Consider the following 21,662-nt stretch of genomic DNA (forward strand, 5'->3'; position numbering starts at 1 on the left):
TTCCGCTCGGCCGCCGCCAAGACACCGAGGAAACTCGTCGGAATCGTGTAAACAAGCAAGCATACTCGGGTACACTCTATCTGCCGTCGCGCAGTCTTGAACGGGGCGAGGAAGTTGGCAATCGCTATTATCTTGAAACGTGCTCCGACATAATAACGTGATTTCACAAGTCGATCTTTTTTGTGTCTTCTTTTTATCGCGTTTCAATATGTAATCTGTAAATACAATTGAGATGTAAAAAACCGAGTAAATTAGTCGGAAATTTTTTATCAATGAGAATAATATACGTGTTGATAAATACGTAACGGAAATTTTTTGAGTTTAACCCTCAGCTTTAGCTTAGTTTTCTTTCCTGCAAATATGAAAATTTTTATCTCTCACGACCTCTTGTTCCTGACGCCTTAATTCAAGATATGCATGGTAGATATAGACAGTTTACGTGACTTATCTGCATGAAAATGTAAATTATTTTGTACCTCAAAGACTCGCGGTGCGAACTTGGGCAATCAGAAGCCGCTGGATTTTTTAAATGACGCATATATACTCTTACTTTTTATTGATCGTGTATGAAGTATAAACACACACGCGCATATGCTACATAATTAATGCCCGCGAGGTTAATTAATGCACTTCATCTTTTCTTCGCGCGTCTGACAATTAGCGAGTCGCGGAACTTCTTTTCCCTTAAGACACAGGGACTTTAATTTCCTTTGTGGGCAGCACGGAAGCGATTCTGCCGTTATTCTTCTTCATATGAGGAAGTTCCGCGTAGCCTGTAATATTTCCGTCGGGGATCCTTAAGTAATATATCCACAACGGCTCTGAACAATGCGTTCTCACGTGAAGTACGTTCAAGACGTTCGTGCGCAGTCTTCCTCTGTTTAGCAAAAGTACTCAAGATTCACATTTATTTCGTAATAATGTTTCATGTCGAATGTTAGAAAATTGCTACAAGCGCTTTGTCTGTTTTCTAGGAACAGATTGATACTACAAAAGAGTTTATTATTAAAATTAAAGTTGAAAATCCATGCTGGATAAAAGTATCTCAAGTATATAACATTTAAAATAAAATAAAAGTAAAAATTGCGCAATATAGAAGTTTACTTGCTTTACCGCTGTTTCATTACGCATTGATGTAAATCTGATCAGAGAAAATAGTACAAATTGCACCGGGTTATTTTATAATCCGTATTTTTACTCTGTGAAATTACAATTGTTAATAAAATATAACGAGTAGGTAATTATATCGTTTATTTATTGGAGCGTTTGAGCCTCGGTCTTCCAAGTATGAAGATTTCTAAACCCGTGCAGCGTATTGTACTTGACGGATAGTCCGCCACCGGCGCGGCGGAGCAATCCGATCCGATTTGTAGTCGGATTGATAAAAGATAAGAGAGGCGGTTGCGATCTCGAAAGCGCGCACCGCGCTGTCTACCGCGCGATCGCGACCTGGAATTTTCCACGTGGGATCGCCTCGACTGCCTCGAGTCGATCGGTGCGACGATGTCGCGGCTCGAGACTGTCGGCGAAGTGGGCTAAGTGCGACCCACATGCGCGGGTCGTCGTCGTCATCGTCGTCACAGCGAAGGCGACGCATTTGAGGTCGCGGCCGATGAGCAACGAGCGCTTCCGGTCGGTGCGCGAATAAGGGAAAGGCGAGTGCGGGTTTCGCCGTTGTGAATACAATCAAATCGATAATCGCAGGGAAGACACGGTCCATTTCTCGATGAATAAATCGGAAGAGTTAATCGTCCCCTTTTTTTTTCTTCAGAAAAGTACCGTATCGAGTTTACTCACATTCTCACGAATCCCTCGAATTACCATTAAAGATGAAGCAGTTCTTTTTCTATGGTATATTATCTTCAGATTGTCTAATCCAGTTCAATACCTTAATACATAGTTTAAGAAATTATAGATAAATATAGTTGAAAATCAAAATTAAATTAGTTTAATCGCAAATTAAACGCATACGAATGTTTATTACGAAATCTATGTAATAATTTAATCTTAAATTGCTCCGCGTAATCTGTACACATCTAATTTCTATGCGTGCAAAACGAAATCCTCGTCCGACAACACTCTCACCAGTCACTCGGGATATGAACACGCGAAGGAACATGATTCATCTCGCATGATCATTCAATTTGGGCGAAAGTAGAGATTGCCTACTTCTTTTCATCGTTCAGCCTGGATGATCGTGCTTTTTGCAGGCGCATTGTTCACGCGAGCTTCTTTCACTCTGCGCACGATGAATTCGGCACGATCGACCGTCAAAAGTGAACGGCCAACGGTAAATTCGCCTTTACCTTTGACACGAGCTCGCGTTCTAGATCGGGAACGAGCAGTCAGTTCTAGAAAAAGTAATCCGTGCTAGAAGAGATCCCTGACCCGGTTCGAAAAGACTTCAGCTCGTTCTCCTTTAGTATGAGGGGGGGAGGAGGACTAGGGATGGGTTGACCGGTGTCTTCCTCGTGCGATTCGACGAGTTTTGACAACTGAGGTCAAGGGCGAGTTAGCTTTTCCGCTCGCGTCTCGATACCGATCGGCGGAAGTTCGAAGCCGGGGTTAAACCGGATTTCTCATCGGAATCAATACAGCGACGTGAGAAAATTGTATCTGAGGTAGAAGCGAACGAAGGTGATCGGCATTCTTTGCATTTTAATCGTGCGATTCATAATTTCACAGGCGCGTATCAGGTGTCGAGTTGACTCTTGAAAAGGTTTCCGCTCGAATAGTAGCGCGACTTTTGTAACGAAAACGTTTCTATCTCGTGCAGTACACAGTAATTTCCGACGTTGAAAGAAGTGTGATATAGCTGAGTTTTTCATATTCAAAGAATATGCTGCTTTCAATGCCCTCGATGAATAATATACAGCGTATCTTTGAGCTCTCCTTCACAGATTCTCTGGCAAATATAGATAGACAGACTGCATATATATATTCGGGAATACAGTTTCGCAGAATCGCAATAAAAGCGAATAGCATACAAATGTACCTGCGTCTACTTAACTTGCAGTACATGCGGTACGCGATACAAGGATTTAACGTTGGGGATAAAAACGTAGGACTCGTCTCGGCGAACAAAGGCGAATCCGATGTTCCACCAGTGTCCTAAGTAGCTTCGACACACGCGCGGCGGTATACCGTCGTTTTCCTTCGCGGCAAAGGAGGTAACTACGGAGAGCGGTTAAAATCGCTTGGTCTCGCGAGCGGCTAATATTGTTGCGGAGGAGGCGAATAAGCAGTAAAATCGCAAGCTCATGATTCTGACCTTTACGGCGGTATAAATCGCGCTATAAGATAGGAGAGCGCGACATAAGGATGCGCGAGGTCTCGCAAAGGCAAAACGCGCGCTCTCAGTCCTTGCACTGTCATCTCGCTTCTCGGTAGTTGAAGCAATTCGCTGTGTTCATCCTCCTTCGGTCGAGCTAAAAGAGAATGGAGAAACGCGGTGTCGGCGCGATAAACGTGGCCAATCCCTCGAGCGACATAATATATATATTGCTCGTCGCTCGACTTTTCTCTGCCTCGTTCTCCTGGAACAATCGATCGTCGCCGATCTCGATCAGTGTTCGACGCGTGTGGTATCATTGGTACGGTAGTACCGGATGTGCGATCGCGCAGAATGTTCACTGAAACTCATCGATGAGAAACGGGACAAAAAAACGACGATTCTGTGAATTGAAAGGAGAAAGGAAGAGATCCATCGATGATTAGCATATATATATAAGAGATGTAGACGTTTATCTTCTATCAGAAGATCGGTTTTTCAAAGATGTTAGTGAAATAAAACTATCGATTTCAGAATCAATATCAATTTTTTCACTAATATTCATTGGTTATTGTGATAAATATCATCACGTGCCTCGGTGGTCAAATTGATAAAGACGCGCTCGTCGCACAATTCGCGATACGATTAGTTCACTTCAAATTTAGATAAACTGAAATTGCACTTAAAATAAACGTGCGCTGCATTACTGTTAAATTTGTAATATCTGTTCTACTTTCATTTCAGAACAATATTGATCGTTCTGGCATAGTTATAAGATTATTCTGATAAGTATTAATATATCTTTTCTTTCAGAACAAAAATACTAAATTTTTTATGCTTTTTATGTCGAACATTGTGCGTTAACGTACGTTATCATTACTAAAATATATTCTTTTTACAATGATAGTACTATTATATGTATAGGGGTAAGTGGATTGCAAAATATCTATAATATATATATAATTGTTTTAAAATGTTTATTATTATTTGTGCTAGATAAATGTCTCTCAAAATTAAGTTTTAATAACTTATAATTATAATTATATATTATAATCTTATTGAATACTTGATAATAACATTTGTTGCCAATCGAGTTAACACTGAGAAAAAGGATTTGCTGTATTAGCAAATATTTGTCATTATAGTGACAACAAACATTTTGATTTGCTGCGGGTAGCGAACTTTTTGCTATTGCAACAAAAGGTTTGCTACCCGCAGCAAATCAAAATGTTCGTTGTCACTAATTTCTCTCAGTGAATACTGCGATATATCTGAGAGGTGTTTCTTTATGTATTATGTATCTCTTATATCTCTCTCTTTGTTTAGTTTTGATGGTCGGTCGACAAAAAAATGTTTACACCAAAGTACCGGATACACTTGTCGGCTACTCGCGTTGCAGTAGTTGCGTTCCTCCTGCCGCGATGCAAATTGCCGCAGTGATAAATCGCTTATGATGCCACTAACGCAATTTTAACTTGCTAGGAACACGCGATAATTACGTATCGCGCATTATTCCATGCCATTCCGCGATCTTAAGTGACGATTCTTTCGAAAAATCGTTTCCTGCGACGACGAGGGCCAGCTAATTAAAAGAAACTGCAGTTAGGTGTAGATCTACGTAATCGATTTATTTAATACTTCTCTCTCACTGCGACGTAAAACTCGTCATTAATAATTTGACTGATCAATCTTACGATCTTGAGTATCACCGTTCGACATTTGAAGAGAGTACCAAGAAGTGGTCGATAAGACGTGAAACATACGAGACTATTACGTTTTATGGATCGTGAAACACCGACGAGTTCGGAATACGACGATTAAGAAGCTCATTGGCACAGCTGCACTGTCACACATTTCGCGAATAATCTTAAAATGTCTTTCGCGAATTATATTTCTATTTTTTTTTCGTATTTATGCGTGACCAGAACATTTTCCAGTTATTTATGCGTTATAATAACGAAATCACTTTTTACTCTTCATTTTGATACAACTTGCAGTTAAGTTATTCGAGTTATTTTCGATAGGCATTAAAATTCTCAGAATTTCCAGCTATAGTTAATCGTTATTCTAAGAAGCAGCCATTTTTATTTGAATTATGTATAAACAAAGATTTTTATCATGCTGTGATTATTTCTCACGATGTAAAACGTCGCGTCGAGGGTGCCTGGCAAAAAAAGATCTCGCGCCGAAATTCCCTGTTGCGGTCATTCGTTGCGAGAAAGATAAATGAATCCCGTCGGCATAATGCGAGTCTCTCGTAGGATTAATGATAAACTAGCGGCGCTGCAGCTGCTAAGCAACGTTGTTGCGTCGCGGGCTCGTAAATATCTTCCCCGGCGCGATTCTTCGCCTCGCGAGAAAAGGCTGGCGAAACGCGGCGCGGATGGACACGTGGGCGCTTTTATGGACCGCACATTGTTACCGTCATGATCATCGACCTCGTAAATCGTTTCGTCGATTGCACGGTCATTTTAACTGCCGGCTACTCGATTACCATGGAAATGAGGTTGCCATCGAGAGGGGAGAATGCTTCTGTTGTGCCTAGATAAAACTACCCCTGCTAGAACACCCTTCTGTGCACCCTTTCGTTTAATTAGCGAATAAATTTAGTTTGTTTACTTTTACTAGCACTGCTTTTCAGCATTATTAAACTAATACATTTCGATATATATTAATTAAATTAAGACGCACGAGATATGCTGGTGTTGCAAATTTTTTTTTATTTTATGTTTATTGTTATGATTATTACACACGTGTTACTTATACGCTGATAATTGCACTATACTTACATTAAATGTTATTGCTAAAATTATAAGGTGATTTCATCTCCTAGGCGTAGAAGATATTTGAATATCTGTTATACATGTATACATAAAAAGAGACGAATTCGTTTAATTTGTAAAGAAAAGGAGCCGATTATGATTTTCCCAAATGCGAAAGATATCAAATCTTATCAAGACGAGCTAACGTTAATACTGGACAGAATTTGTTAATTTATTATTACATTGAAATATTTCCTGTAGGAATTAAACTGTTTATTATTTACTCGCTTAAATACATAGTGTCAAGATAATTTTCATTGAAGTGTAACTCACAAGTGCAACAACATTAATAATATATTCTGATGAGAAGCTTAGAAATTAGGCAATTACATATCATTTACTCGTTATACTAAATACATAGCGCCAGGACGATTTTCATTGTAGGTGTAAGTCACAAGTGCAACAATATTAATAGCATATCCCGATAGGAAGCTTGGGAAATGGGCATGTATAATATACAATAGACTTGAATAATTTTCTGTTACTTCGCGACGGTTTCTAGGCTAAATAAAATAGTAATTAGCGCGACGTTCGGGTTATACAGTTCCCGAGCTACGGTGTTTCCCATCTCGAAATTTCACTCGCGGAAATCCTCATTGTTTGCAGTCACGTAATGACAAACTTGTCTCGTTAGTTCTCGTTGAAGATGATTATCGAGATAGGAATTCTGTTCTCCAGGTCTCAGATAATATTTCCGAGATAGGTCAGCAAAGATAAGATACTTCCAGGGAGGACAGGCAAATTAATTTTAATTAAGCTTAATTAGAAATTAATACTAACTTGCGTCCAAAAGAAATAGGTAGCGTATTAAATATTCGCGGACATTGGTCTTCTCCGATTTCTCCGTGAATGTTCGTGGCATTGATGGCCAGGTTTGCGCCGTATGACTCACGCGGAGTGTCGCGGAAATACTTACCGCGAATGGCAGTCATTCATTTCGTTTTGTGCCTGTCAGTTAAATTCGAAAGGGCGCATCACGAGGAAACATGGGAGATTTCTCGAAGTGCCTGGACAAGACCGACCGAGAAACTGGTCCCTACAAGGACAACGAGGTAAGGGGGCCGCGCGATTCGCTACAGGTTGTTTCGTCGACTTCTTTTCAGCAGGGCCCCGTTACTTTTTACGCCCGTATACTTAAGCTTACACGTACTTCTCCGCGCGCGCGGGCCGGACAACTTTTATGCGGAAAGTGTCAGTGACCCGACCGACCATTATCCGACAGTTCAGTTGGCCACTTCCGGCGCTTTATTCGCGCGCGCGCGCGTTGGCCACTTCTTTCGCTGAATTCGATCGTTTCGATAATATTTCGTGATGCCTCGCGGCGTTCCAAAGGAAGGCACGATATACATCATATATGTATATATAAAATGTTCGAAGAAAAATACCAGTAATTTATAACGAGAGATAGTTTTTCTATTACAGATTACGGAAAATTATTGCGTCTATTTGTTTCAGAAATAGAGTGGCTTGTATACCAGATCTCATCTTTACACAGCGATCGTTTAATCTTCTTCTACCAATTTGCGTTTCCGAGAATCCCTCTCATTTCTCAATAGACAGTATTATCGCGATAAATTATCATCTCCCACGCGACCGCTGCTTTTCCGGGGTTTCGTAAGGTCAGGCTTCGCGATAAAGCTGTGCAAACATCGATACGCTGGACGATCGTCTCGGTTTGGCGATAATATCGAAACTTTCACGGCGAAATATACAAATATACATTATATTTTGCGTTTGATTCAAATACTTACTTATAAAAATATAATTGTGAGCATCAAGTTATTGACCTGTTATATATTTCGAGGTAAACTATATATTCATCTTACGAAAATAATACATAATATTTGTTGAATCGATGTACGCGTTGCATGACGTAAATAAAGTGATGTATGTTAATACATTATAATCATGAAAAAAATTAATGAAAGGTCTCATTGTTTGTTATATTTCTTGACATTATCAGTGTTCAGATGCAATTTCATATTGCGAATATAAATGCGAGGATGAAACAAAGACATAATTTTTTGTAAATTTGTACATATGTGTATAAAAGAAATTATTAATACTTTTTGAATTACTCTTATAGGGATTCATTACGGAACGCCACGAAGTGTTATCACGAAAGTATTGTTGAAAAGATCGAATAATTTACAACAATCAAACATATATACATTTTAATCTGAAATACTATTTGTTAATAGTAATCTATTTTAATTGCTTGAATATAAAATTACGGAGTTGTAAGAAGTACACATTTTTGCAACGTTAAATCTCCATTTTATTAAATATTTTCGTCTGAGATTCTTGAAGAGAAAACGCGTTTCCATGTAGTGACACGTATAAATGCGGTCTAATCACAATTATTGCACAGGCTGAAGAAGGTTAATTTACTGAAAGTTGTTTAATTGGACCGCAGACTTGACGTACTTGTATACCGCGGCATTCGCGAAAGGATTAACAGTTGGAAGAAAAATCGCGGCTTTTTTCCAGGATGAGTAGTTCGGCTTGGCGTGAACGTCGTGATTTATTTGGCGTTCCACACCGTTGCCCGCGCCGCGCCGGCCGTCACAGACCGCTGCACAGTATGTGGTTTTCTGAGAGCGAGCAATGCCGCCGGCCATTCTTTTCGGCGGTAATCTTCCTCTTCTCCAGGCCAGCGTGTCCGATCGCCACGAAATTTACCGCGAAGTCAGGTCCCGCCGCAACGATTCAATCACGAAAGGACTCGGACCTGGAAATCCGTCGCGAGATCCTATCTTCACTGAAAAATCTCGGTGCCACGGTAACGATGTTCTCTCTCGCGTTTATAAATTATTATCAGAATTGCTGCGAAGAACCGCGGGTTATCTTTCTCTCTCCTGGCATCGAGGAAGTCTACTATACGATAGTCCAATAATAATTTAAAGTTTTATATTATATCTGAAAAGCAAGATTTATCGGTAACTGTGACGAGATCGATTATGGGCCGTTAAGTTGGAGTGTAAATAAATACCGTACGGCTACTTCCGGGATTGTCTCGTGAATAGCATTGCGATTTGTCATGGCGCGAATGTTAGCACTAGCTGTATTTTACACCCTATTCATAAATCTTTATCGATATATCGCGATAATCGGATAAACTTTTTCAACCGATGGCGATGCGACGTAAAAAAGTTCGTTTTATTGCATACAAGAAAAATCCATCTAAGCTTGTTTTTGATATATAAAAATTATACTGAAATTATGCAGAAAATTATACAGGGTGGAGTTAGGGTATAATTGATTTACTAATATCAACAAAGCAGAGTACTTTGTTCATCGAATCGTAAGAGCAAAACCTAATTTCGACGAACTTGAACAAAACGTCGGGAAAGTCAACACGATTTTAGGTTGTTGAGACAAATTACGTATCTCGGCGCTATCCTCGGGTTAAGGGGTTAAAAGGCGGCACGAGAGAGCACGTAAACTACGTCGCCCGCGCTTATCGCGTGCGTTTCATAAGTGTCACAATTGTCTCGGGTAGCTCATTGCGCGACTGGTCACGACACACTTTCATCACGCGGAGCGCAACAGCACAACCGAGACTTCTGTCGACCTGACGCACGTGACGCCAGGTATAACAGAGCAGCGGTAGAGCAAGATGGAAATCGTGGTTCCGGCATCCTGCAAAATTACTCGTTTCGCCATTGAGCCACATAATAGATTTCGCGAATAGTCGCGCTCATTGCTGCGCCGCAAAGTTGTGTAATCTCGGGCGATTATCGAGCCACCACCCCGTTATTAGAAAGTGCCTTAACGGTTCTGCTGCATACGCCGCAAAACTGATTTCGTACCGCGCTATCGCAGTGAAAATTTATATATCGATACCGGATGGGGCAGGATATGGATAAAAACGACTCGGGCCGGAATCAACGGCAAATGAGAGGCATTGACTCTAATATTACGAGTGAAAGTATCGATCTCATGACCTCGACAATTTCTGCGTAAAAGTTCGTAAATAGAGTGATTAGAATCGAGCGAAACGCAGGTGCATTTCATTTCAGCTCACTGAAGAAATTGAAAGTATTTGTTGCTTTGCTGGAACTGTAATTCCTTCATCTAACGCTTGAATTATAATGTGATTGAATTTTTAAAACAGTATAAAAGAGGAAAGGGCTAGCGAACAAAGATAGGTATACGTGCTTAAAATATATATCATAAATTAGTAACAAGGATGATAAACAAACGTTTCGACCTTAAATATGGTTATCTTTAATGCGCAACATGGTGATGAAAACTAAATCTTAAACATTGAAATTCAAGGGTAAAACGCAGATTAAATTTTTAACTCCTCATCCTTTAAGTAGTAAGACAATATTATTTACATTTCTTGCAGAAACAAGATCTTGCACAGTCAGTTAAAGCTTAACTCGCTATTGGAAAATATTTAAGCATCCTCGATGTGGCTATAATAGTTTCTAAATTAGAAATTTTACGCGATACTTAACGCTAACTGTGCAACTGTGTGAGTGTTATCTGTTCAATTCGAGGATTAGGTTCGAGATTAATATGAGATAATGAGAATTGCGAGCCACATAGACACTGTAAAAGATCGATTTATTGCGGCAAATTGATCGAGCCCCTTAATTCGCGCTATGGAATTGCGTAAACATTGCGTCACGATGTATCAATCGCTTCGACAACGAAACAGTAGTGCGCCAGCGAAATTTGCCGAGTCTCTTTTTCGCTGACAAAAACTGCGGGATCTACTTCACGATGCTTGCATAATGCGGTACCGTGTCAAAACATATGCGCATTGCGCGTTTTTTTTTTCGTGATATAATCGTGGTGTAAAAAGTGATCGGGATTATGCCAGCGAGTTCGGCGGCGGCGTGTTCAGCAAAAAGAATCTGGGAGATTCTGCGAAGGAAGATAAAGCGTACAATATACGTTACATAGAAGAAAGAGAAATCTGTATAATAATTCTACAGATTAATTCGCGTCGAATACACATATATATGGGATCGATAAGATAACTAAATATTTTATGATAGATGTAATTATTATTTTATCGCAATGTGTTTGAGTAAACACATTCGACAAGTTTAGACTACGCGTATAAAAGATCTGGTAGGAAATAAAAATATTATTTATCGCTCATCTTTTATGCAGTTTATTTAGTCTAAAATGTAGTATAAATTATTTTATTATAGGCATTTACGACCATATATTATCTGCAATTTACGAGTTATCGCAAACTGAAATTATATATATCAGAAGGACGTATAAAGAAAAATGTGTACGAATTAAATATTCTCATACGAGATTTAAATAAAATTAAATATTATTTGATAATATAATTCGAATAATATTTAATATAATAGCCGTAATGTGCATGTTCATTATAAGATACATGTGCGTTTTTTATTTATACATAAATTACGTAGAACAACATTATGATTTCACAAATGATTTTATTAAGATGCATGATTATGATTTTAAATTAAAATATTAATGTACATACATGCACACCCAACACACAACTTCTTCGCGTTTTTCTGAGCTGGAACAAGGATAGAATTTCATTACCACGTTACGCATTGCTCTTTTTGCTTGATCGTGCGAAGCGTAAATAATGATCCTAATTTCAACGAGAACGAGCGAAGGCTGACAGGAAAGTAGCGTCATGTCGAAGCTCCGCTTCGTCTGGCAAAGCTGTAATTGAGCGCGAAAGAGATATTTTAGACTGAAAACGAGGATTGGTACTACCGATAATCTTTTCTTTTTTCAATGAGATATCGTTATTATTTCGCATTATTTATTGCTTGCTTGCGTGCATTCCTTATCCATGTAATCTATGTAATAAGCACGATCTACTTGTCGTAGTGCAGGTGTGAAAAATGACGCTAGATCTCGTTCCCAGGAACTGCTATGCACGCGTAACGGTGTTGTGTAACCAATAAATGGCACGAGTTAGCACGATTAGCGCGGAGACTATTTCAATGGCGCAGATATCGTCGGGCGAATTGTCGTGACAAATTAATTATGTACGCGCGTATTTTATCGCCGTAATAAAAGTGCCGAAGTCGACAGTAATCAACTTAAATCAAGTTAACATCAAATAACTCTCCCGTTATGAACAATAATGATGCAAAAACATCTGAATATCAATAGTAGCACTTTCGACAGTTAACTCATTTTTGAACCACGTATTTCAAGTAAACTTAAATATTTTCACAGCTTTAAGTTTATTTTTTAACTTATAGCTTTTTCACGAATTGCGAGAATCGAAATTATTTTTGAGATTTCTTAAAATTCAATGTCCAAATGAAAGTTTTTGCGGTACTCCGTGACGTTTTCGTTATAGTTCTAGTTTGGCTTAGTATAATACGACTACGTCGCTGAAACAATGGGGAGAGATTATAAAAAGACATTAATCTCACCACATTGTCCGAGAACTCGTTTAGCGGTCGCGCAACCTGCAATTTGGCAAATTAACGAACCATGGGTCTCCCTTGGAAACTTATGAAAATGGTGCCGATTCTCGGAAAGCGCTTTCACTAAGTCCGTCAACTAAACCACCGTTGATTGTCGTTTTACTCTCGTTTTGCGAACATTAGACTTGCAGCAGAACAGAATTAGAAGCGAATGTACAAAAGAAATGCAGCATAGTAAAAAGCGAAGTGAGAGGAGATAGTATATACATTTATTTTTCTTATCTTCAATTAATCCTCGAGTAATCGCGTTGGCTCATCGAGTAGGTATAGCATATCAGAGAAGTACAATACAGAATTTCAAGATTTTATAAAATATCGATTCGGAATCAATGCTATAGCACTAATTTTGAACCCTGAATCCAACATTGACATCACATTTTCTTATAAAGCAATCAGAAATCAATATTAGCTAAATAATCACTAAATTAATTTTGTTACACAGAGGTTTTGATTAAAAATTTGTTGTTCCTTTAAACCTACTGAAAACTTTAAAAATATTCTCGTTATGAAATATATTTCAAAACCCATTCTGTGCCAATAGTAAGAAAATTTATTTGCCTCTAATTATGTAACAAGTCGGAGTAAATTAAAGCGAGTGACGAATGATCAGCTTACGTAACGTTCAATAAGTTTGCTTTACTTTCGAAAGAGCCACTTGATACCTTTTAACAGACTGCTTTCTATTTTTTTTATTAATAATAATTTTAACAAAACTCAGCTAACTTCATTCTTGGCGAAACCGCGATATTCAAAATAGAATAAAGTATGGTGGTTTCTGGTTTGATTATTTTTAATTTTTATATTTTCTCCTTTTTACAATTCTCCTATTTGATTATTTGATTCAAGGTTAATATACGTATTTTAGCTTTATATTTGATTTATAATCCGGTAATTTAAATCGGTGCTAAAAGCAACGTCTTCAAGTAAAAGTTTTTATGCATAATGATATACAATGTTATACAAATGATGAATGTTATACGAAAAACTTTTTTGTATTCTGTTCACGATTGTACTTCTATTTTAGTTAAATACATTTAGACAAATGTTTGATAGTATAACTGAGAGTAAAGTTTGTGATTTTAAGGCGAGGCCTTTTTCCCTCGCGGGATCTCTTCCGGATTGAAAAATAAATTCGCAGATTTCGATTTTGTAAACCTATGCTAATCGAAGATTCTGTTCTTTCTCTCAAGAGTTCGTCGTTTGGAAATACGAACGGACGTCTGCGGTAAACCAATGACGCAAATCCAAGCTCGCGTTGCCGCGAGTAATTGGATCGCCATGGGAAAGTTTTAGCTCTCGCCGAGTTTGGGGATCCTCTTTTATCTCTTATCTCTTTTGAGATTTTTGATCGAATACCGGTAAGATTTTCCTGAGGCGATTATTTAAAGACGAACCGATTGTGTATAAAACATCATCACTGGCGGATCGGCATGGCAGACGTTAAGAGGGACTCGTAAGTGGATAATCGCTACCGGGTGGTCCGAGATAAATTGAATTTCGCGACGGACGGTTACAAGGCCGATGGGGTCGATTATTGCATTGTTACGCGTGTTATTCTGATAACTGTGCACGTGGAGTCAACTGTAGTTATATATATACACTAATCTCCTTGAATGTCAATGATAGAATCATATATCTTTCTGTAAAATAGTGTTTCTACATTATGCTTGTAATATATTTCGTAGAGAATAGTTTCGTTATTTTAATAATATATCTATTAATGATTTCTCTTTAATTCAATTGAACGACTCTGAAGAAAAAAAAGGATTACGTGAGCTAGTAGGTGATCAATGACTTGCAGCATTCTTTCAACTTAAGGTTTTTCTACCTGAAAATATTTTATATTTTAATACTTCTTTCCGTTTCAAATATAAAATATAAACTTGTTTAATATGAAATATATGCCATTTAACGATCTATACGCAACGCGCGCTTATATATAATCACTTTTCTTTTTGTAGAAAGTCATTTCCTGTTAAACTAATACGAAATTTTCAACGGCATGTTTCCATTATATATTTTTTGCAATAATAAACTATTTCCGAACGAACGTATTTAGCCACGGTAACCGGAACAGGAAAATCATAGTAGAAACCGATCAAATGTTTTACATAATTCACGACTGAACGTGGTGCGACTCGCAAATTAATCGTCTTGCTTGTGTTTTTAAAAAGTTTATTTACAGCAAAGATCTGGTTTTCGTACTATTTGAAATATAAGAATCCACTCTTCCTGTTTATTCGTATCGTATGGAATTGCGCGCTGTCTTTCATCAAAGCAATATTTCAGATAAAAAAATAAATTTATTATTATTTTTGTCTTTTATCGGGGATTGATTATTTATTGAATTTAGCGAATTTAATCTTACATACAGCAGCGACAAAACAAATCTTATGTTAATTGCTGTCAACGTCTCGAATAAATATCTAGTTTATTTTTGTTTTTAGGAACTGGAATATGGCTAACAAAATTTCTGAATAATTCTCGATATTAGCATAATAAATGCGTAAAACTTAAATTTTTTAAATTAAAAAAATATGTAGATAATATTTTGTGAAGCTCATTTGGTATATCTATATTAAGTGAATTAATGCGGTAAAAACTACGTGTAACATTTTTTTAATACAATAATATAATAAAATTTTAAGAGTTAATTAAAGAAGTCTAAAAAAATAAATTATTTTGTAACATTATGATATGTTAAATTTAAATAAAAGAACGGCTGAAAGCATCTTTTTAATATATCTAAAAATGATTCGGATTCGATAGATTAATTGATATTTTATCATAAAATAATTTTTATGATATAAAGAAGGAAACTTCTTATCAACTTTAGAGTAGTTGAAGCTATTTCTAAAGAGGATGTGTCTCAATCGATATCTCTTATTCCCTGAGACTAGCTTTGCATTTGTGATATCTTCTGATGGAGCAATCTGAAACGTGCTCGTTCGATCAGCCTGTCAGCTCAGCCACAGCGCGAGAGGAAACTGGAAACGATGAAAAAGAAACACGAGACGTACGTTCGAGGTTATCCCGATCGCCGGTGATCTCGATCTTTATCTCCACTTGCGCGCGCGTAGATAACGAAACGATTTTCTTCGTGACGACCTCGAACGAATCAATGTCGTCGATCGGTTTGGTCCAGGAACACCAACGGGGAAGACCGTATTTGGTTGCCTGGTAGCAACGCACAGCGCGCGCGGCAACTCGTTGAGTCATCATCGCTCGTCATAAACGCCGCTGCTGCATTCGACGTGTCTCTTATTCATAATGTTCCGAAGGGCCACGACCGATTGATAAAGCCGCGTATTAGAACGCACGCGTGCACGCACAGAAAGGAATGGAACGTCGCACAGGCCGCCTACTGTCCACGCTAAGCTCCCGCAGAACCTCCCCAAGGTCGTCCGGATGCTGAGGAAACTCGTCTGCTGTCGAGGACTCGTCGCCTCTAAATGACGGATTTCATCCTAAAGAACGCGACAGAGAAAGATTCATTTTACTTTTTCTTGTTTCAGATATACAAATAGGTTTCTTTTTTTTCTCTTAAAAATATTAAGTATTTTTAAAAATAAGTTACGAAAATACTGTGCGAGTTTTATAATTATATAATTGTGTTGTTATATTCTGCAAGTATATAAAGAATGTACAGTTTATATATATATATATAGGATAAAATAATTGCGCGAACAAAATCAAAAAAGCAATCGATGGATGTTCAACTGATAGTCTCAAGTAGCATATTTATATGTATAGTTTATTGTTGCTTTTATATTTCATTTCTAATCATAATGTCGAGCTTCTATATAATCCTACGCAGCCATTCTGATGCTTTCTTACGATCGAATCTGCCTTCCGATCTTTTATCTTATTCCAACATTTCATTACGACTCATGGCTGAATTATTATCGCTGCAGCCGAGAGGAGCCCGATGAGAAAACCACCGTCTCTCGCGTCTCTCGTGCGATTCGTTTTCGTTCGTATAGATGCGGCTGATGCTGTATCTTACCGTGCTGCCTACACGCGAGCATTCGCGAGCGCCGCGCGCCGGCACGGTTGATCGGGACACGATCGCGAAACACTTTCACGGTGGTGGCCTTTCGCGATGCCTCTCGTGGGATCACCGTGGCTCGGAGAATCGGTTGGATATCAGTTAGGACCAAGCGACCTGGTTTTTGACGCTAACGAATGCCTTTCGATGTGCGTTTGTTACATTTGCTTATCTTGGACGTCCCGAACGATGTATAAAATATGAGCCAGGTGTGCGTAATTTTGTCTGAAATAAATTCGTTTGAATTGATTTTTTTATATCGTTTAACCACAAATAAATAAATCAATTGGAGTATGAATTCAAGATTTGAATATATCACAGAGAGATTATAAAATACTTGAAAGTTCGGCAAGAAAGGTGCTAAATATTAAAGCAACGAGAGACGCGCATATTTTTGAGAGACTTGCTATCGCAAGACGTTTAGACATCACACAACTGAAATCCGCATTCTGTCGCACGATGAATGACCATTAACGTAAATTTAATGTCACCTAAAAAGAGACGTCCACGAGATCGCGCGGAACGCGATGGCGAACGCGATGGCGAACGCGACCTTGGCTAACTCGACTCGCGTTAATCTCGCGCCGCCCTCTTCAAGGTCGCTCCCGCGAAAAACGGCCGGGGATACGTTCGTAGGTGCGTCCTTTCGCAGCCCGTACCTTTCTTCGGTACATAGGCTTGGTGCAGCGGGAGAAATGACCGTCTGGCGATGTTATCGTCCCCTTAACTACGAGTTATGCCCCGGGCATATCGGGACTCTTCCTCTCGTACGCCACAATCCCCCTTTAGGATCCTTTTCAACTTTCGATATATAGCGATTATCTCGTTTATAGGCGTCGTAGCGAGAAACTCTTCTGAGAGATTAAACGGCTGAATCTGGCTCCCCGGGAGCACGAAGCTACGACACGGTTGGGCTGTAATTTCGGCGCCACGTGACCTAAATAAAATCACACACATGATGCCGCGATACTTGTTCCTCTAGTCAGGAAGATCAGTGACTCTCAGCTGCTTTGACTTGCCGGTAATCCTTGATTTCAAATTATATTTTTTATCTAAATATATAATTAATTCAATTTAAATAATATGAGTTTTTAAACTTGTTACTATTAAAAATGAATACTTTGTTAATCCAGTAAGACGGTGTTATTTATAACGATTGAGAAATGTGATGCGTGTAGGAAAACTGTAATTTTAAATACATTATAATTAATATAATGACACTCTCTCTCTTTGTGCATTTAATAATTAAGAAAAATTATTTGCGATAAAAATATATCAAATCGCTTAATTTAATTCATTTATAGTGAATTTTACCTTGGATGTCAATCTAATATTCATGTGAATAATATCTAATATTTGAAACGCTGTTTTTTAATTAGTTATATATCTATATATTTTATTTCATAAGACTTATAATGTATTGGAAACTCAAATATTTATTGAATTAGATATTTTCGCGATTCTAAATCCGTATGAAGCTATTAGCTGAAGCGAGAGCGTTGCAACATGCTTACGATGGTCGATGTAAATCTAATCGTTATTCGATTTCCAGTCTCGTCTTTTCCATCGCGATTCGACGGATCGACACACGATTCCTAAGTCTAATGGCATACATTGAGAGCCTCTCGCAATCTCGTATCTCGGATCGTATACGCTGACACGTGTTCGATATATCTTCTGGTACGCCAATGCTTATACAGAGCATGCCACATATATCATTTTCCCTCTTATCTCAATTTCGCCTCTGCGAGAATTTCGCAGCGTCGAATTCTAATTTTAATAGTACAAGCTGGATTGAAGTAACTTCGGCGAAGTAAGATTCCCGAAACTGCAAGTTAATTAGAATACCTTACTCTTCAGTTAATCTTAGGAAATGTCCGTTTTAACATTTTCAGACTCTCTTCTCTCTCTCTCTCTCTCTCTCTCTCTCTCTCTCTCTCTCTCTCTCTCTCTCTCTCTCTTTCTCTCTCTTAATTATTGAATTTTTTAAATGTTAGAAGTTAAAAGCTATGGAATTAAATAACGTCTAATTAAATTCGATATCGATGAAGAATGTGAAGTTTTTAAACCAGAAGATTTATGAACGAGAAGAACACAATATTCACCGCGATCAAAAATGTTGGGAGAAACGCGAAAATAACACGTAAATACCGCATGCTGCGGGAAAAGTGACTTACTGTCGTTTCTGATGCTTAAACATCTTAATTTTTTTTTACGATGAAAAGTATAATGATGTAGAGATCATCACAGATAGCGCTCCGACGTGTCGATACAGGGCGTCATTAAAGCGTAATTGTCAACCGCGGCGGGGGTCCTAATGATTCGCTACGTGACCGCGTGTTATTTCGCTATTAAGATCTTCTCGGCATTATGTCGTTTAGTTTCATTACGCGTTCCACGAGTGTTCACTAATTTTAAAACACTTTCGCGTTCACCTTGGATGAAGATCTTTACGAGATGCGCACCTTAATTGAAGTCGGAGAATTTTAACATGGCAAGAAAAAAGAAACCTTTCTTTTACATATTAGGAATGAATAATTAATCCTTTATTTGTATACTTGTGTTATTGTAATATGTGCAAAAGTCTAACAAAATCTTTCAAATTGGATTAGTTGTACATTGTTACATTTATAATTTTTTTATGGATAGAAATAAATCTGAGTAAATGTTAACTGCTTATATAAATTTAATTTAAATTTGAATAAAAATTATAAATTAATTTTATATTTTAATAAATTTAATTAAATAAACAAATATCTGCTGCTATAATAAAATGACAATATAGTTTTACATTATTAATAATATTCCAGATAATAAACTGAATTTTTTCTTGCAATGAAAAGATTTATATTTCAATAAATGAATTATTCATTTTATAATTAGCGAAGTTGACTGACTACTTGGATTAATGCAACAAAATATCAATACCTTTTAAATGATAGTTACAAAGTAACAAGTAACGTCAATATTTTTTATTTCGTCTTTAGGCAGTTCTTAATTGTAACTTAAAATAATTTTGTAACTCTTTAATTTGACATCTGAAAGTTTCCGGCTTCAATTGCTCAATATAGCAACTGATGTGAGTTGAAGCAAATCGTGTTAATTGCAACTTGGCTGATTTGATATCCGACCTCTTTGCACCATCGAGTGTATTATATGTGATTGATGGACGGAGCCCGTTACTCGCTCCGTGTGGTTGATCATTTGGTCGTAACAACCAACCAACTTAAATGTACGCGTGCGTAGAGAAATGCCAGGCAAGCAATTTGAGAAATTATGATGCGGCTTCAGGAGTACAACTAATTAAAAACCGCGCTTTGTGCGATCGTTTATAATCAGTATATTTATATGAAAAGGAGATCCATATCAATTTCCTACAAATAATCTACAATTTTTTAGACTTTACTCGGAGAAATAATGAACTTTCGCGTCTTTAATTGTGTCGTACATCAAAGTGAACAAAAACTTACGACACGTATCTTTCTTCTGATTTTTTTAACTAACGTTAATTACTATTCTAGAAAATTGTAAATTCAATTTTTTAATTTACTGTGTAATTACGAACGTGAAAAAATAAAACTGACCTAAATTGTGTATTATACCTAATAAAACTGACCTAAATTCCAGTTAAATTTTAATTATAGCGTAAAGTGAATTATAGAAATGAGATATATAATGGCGGTAAACTAAATTGCGTTATCTACAATTAGATCAATTGCTGCATCGGTGTCGCAGCAACGCTTTAATGCTTTCCACAAACCATGAAATTTTCGCTGCTAAACATTTCTTGTCATAAACATAATTTGCAACGAATACTTTCAATCGCACAAAAATAATGTTTTAATTTGATTCATTCTGTCGCTCGCCGCTGGTGATTATCATAATTGCGGAAGGAACGCGTGGTTTATGGCGTCTCATAAGGACCGTAGATTAGCTAATTATCTATTCATTGAGGTTAACGATGTATAATTGTAGGTCCGGGACTGCAAGTATTCACATGATACATCCAAGTATCCACGTTACGCCATCGTCGGCATTTAAAGCCAAGTCGACGCCGAATCATGATGCCGTGGCCTTTCGCAATTCTTATTATCAAGTGCGATTTACGAGGATTAAGCACGCGTTTCTCGCGATGCATAATCGCTTCGGCCGCAATAATAATAAAGTAAGATTTTCGAGTCTCGACGGCGCCGGATCAGAACACGAGAGACATTTTCTAATAATTATCATTTAAAATTATATAGTGTTCATCGGAAAGCCGACTTTTATATCGGTAACTTTCCACCTTTCCCTTTCCGTTAAATTCCCTCAAGACTTTCGCCATTTCCTCACTCTCTTGGACGGGGATCTTTCTTGCGATTTCGTGGCGTGTCTCCTTCCGAAGCCCGGTCGCGAACGTCTCGCGCACGGATGAGCGGATCGCGTAATCGTGGCGTTATTAATCGCGATCGGGAAATCGTTCCGCCCGGTGATCGATGGCGGAACGAGCGAGACGGTTCAGCGGCAAATCGTGACTATGATATCTGTCGCATGCACTAAGGGACTATACTTCCTTCTTTCCAATAGAAACGGGAAATCTTCCGTAGCTCTGTTGAGAGCTGCACGTTTTGATTAAAACTCCGCATAATCGTTGAGATGAGAAATCTTCTGCAGTAATGTTAAAGCTGCATGTTGAGATTATGAAATAATCCATGTACATAGTATCGAAAATTTTTTTAATTGTTAACATTAATGTTTGCGATGTATAACATTTATCACTAACTTTATTTAAAATATAAGTCTGAAAATATATCTCTAATTAAATATTTTAATTTTCGTATTATTAATGCTATATATGTTTTTATATGATTCATGTTATTAATATTATATTCATAGCATTTATATGATATTTAGAATAATTAGAAAATTGAATACAATAATGGAAAGTATGTCAATAGAATTATTTGGAATTCATAAGCAGTTACAATCATTCATTCTTGACTGTACAGGAGAGGTAGTAAAAGGATGGATATCTCTCGAAGTATTTTCTTCTTTCCGCTCCAAATCTCTCCCAGGAACCCATTGGG

The 21,662-nt window shown here is 37.7% G+C and overlaps 2 protein-coding genes across 2 annotated transcripts in view; one reads left to right on the top strand and one right to left on the bottom strand.

Annotated features, from left to right (window-relative positions):
* Positions 1 to 21,662, top strand: part of Ssh (Protein phosphatase Slingshot) — a 112,154-nt gene that overhangs the window by 51,549 nt on the left and 38,943 nt on the right.
* Positions 14,707 to 21,662, bottom strand: part of LOC139771624 (mediator of RNA polymerase II transcription subunit 20-like) — a 67,011-nt gene continuing 60,055 nt past the window's right edge. The window contains exon 4 of the transcript XR_011717933.1: positions 14,707 to 16,015. The gene's annotated coding sequence lies outside the window, so the exon portion shown is untranslated. The remainder of the gene's footprint in view (positions 16,016 to 21,662) is intronic.

Source organism: Temnothorax nylanderi, unplaced genomic scaffold (assembly GCF_030848795.1).
Source record: "Temnothorax nylanderi isolate EJ_2023f unplaced genomic scaffold, tnyl_v1.0 TNYL_tig0041_pilon, whole genome shotgun sequence".
NCBI lineage: Eukaryota > Metazoa > Arthropoda > Insecta > Hymenoptera > Formicidae > Temnothorax > Temnothorax nylanderi.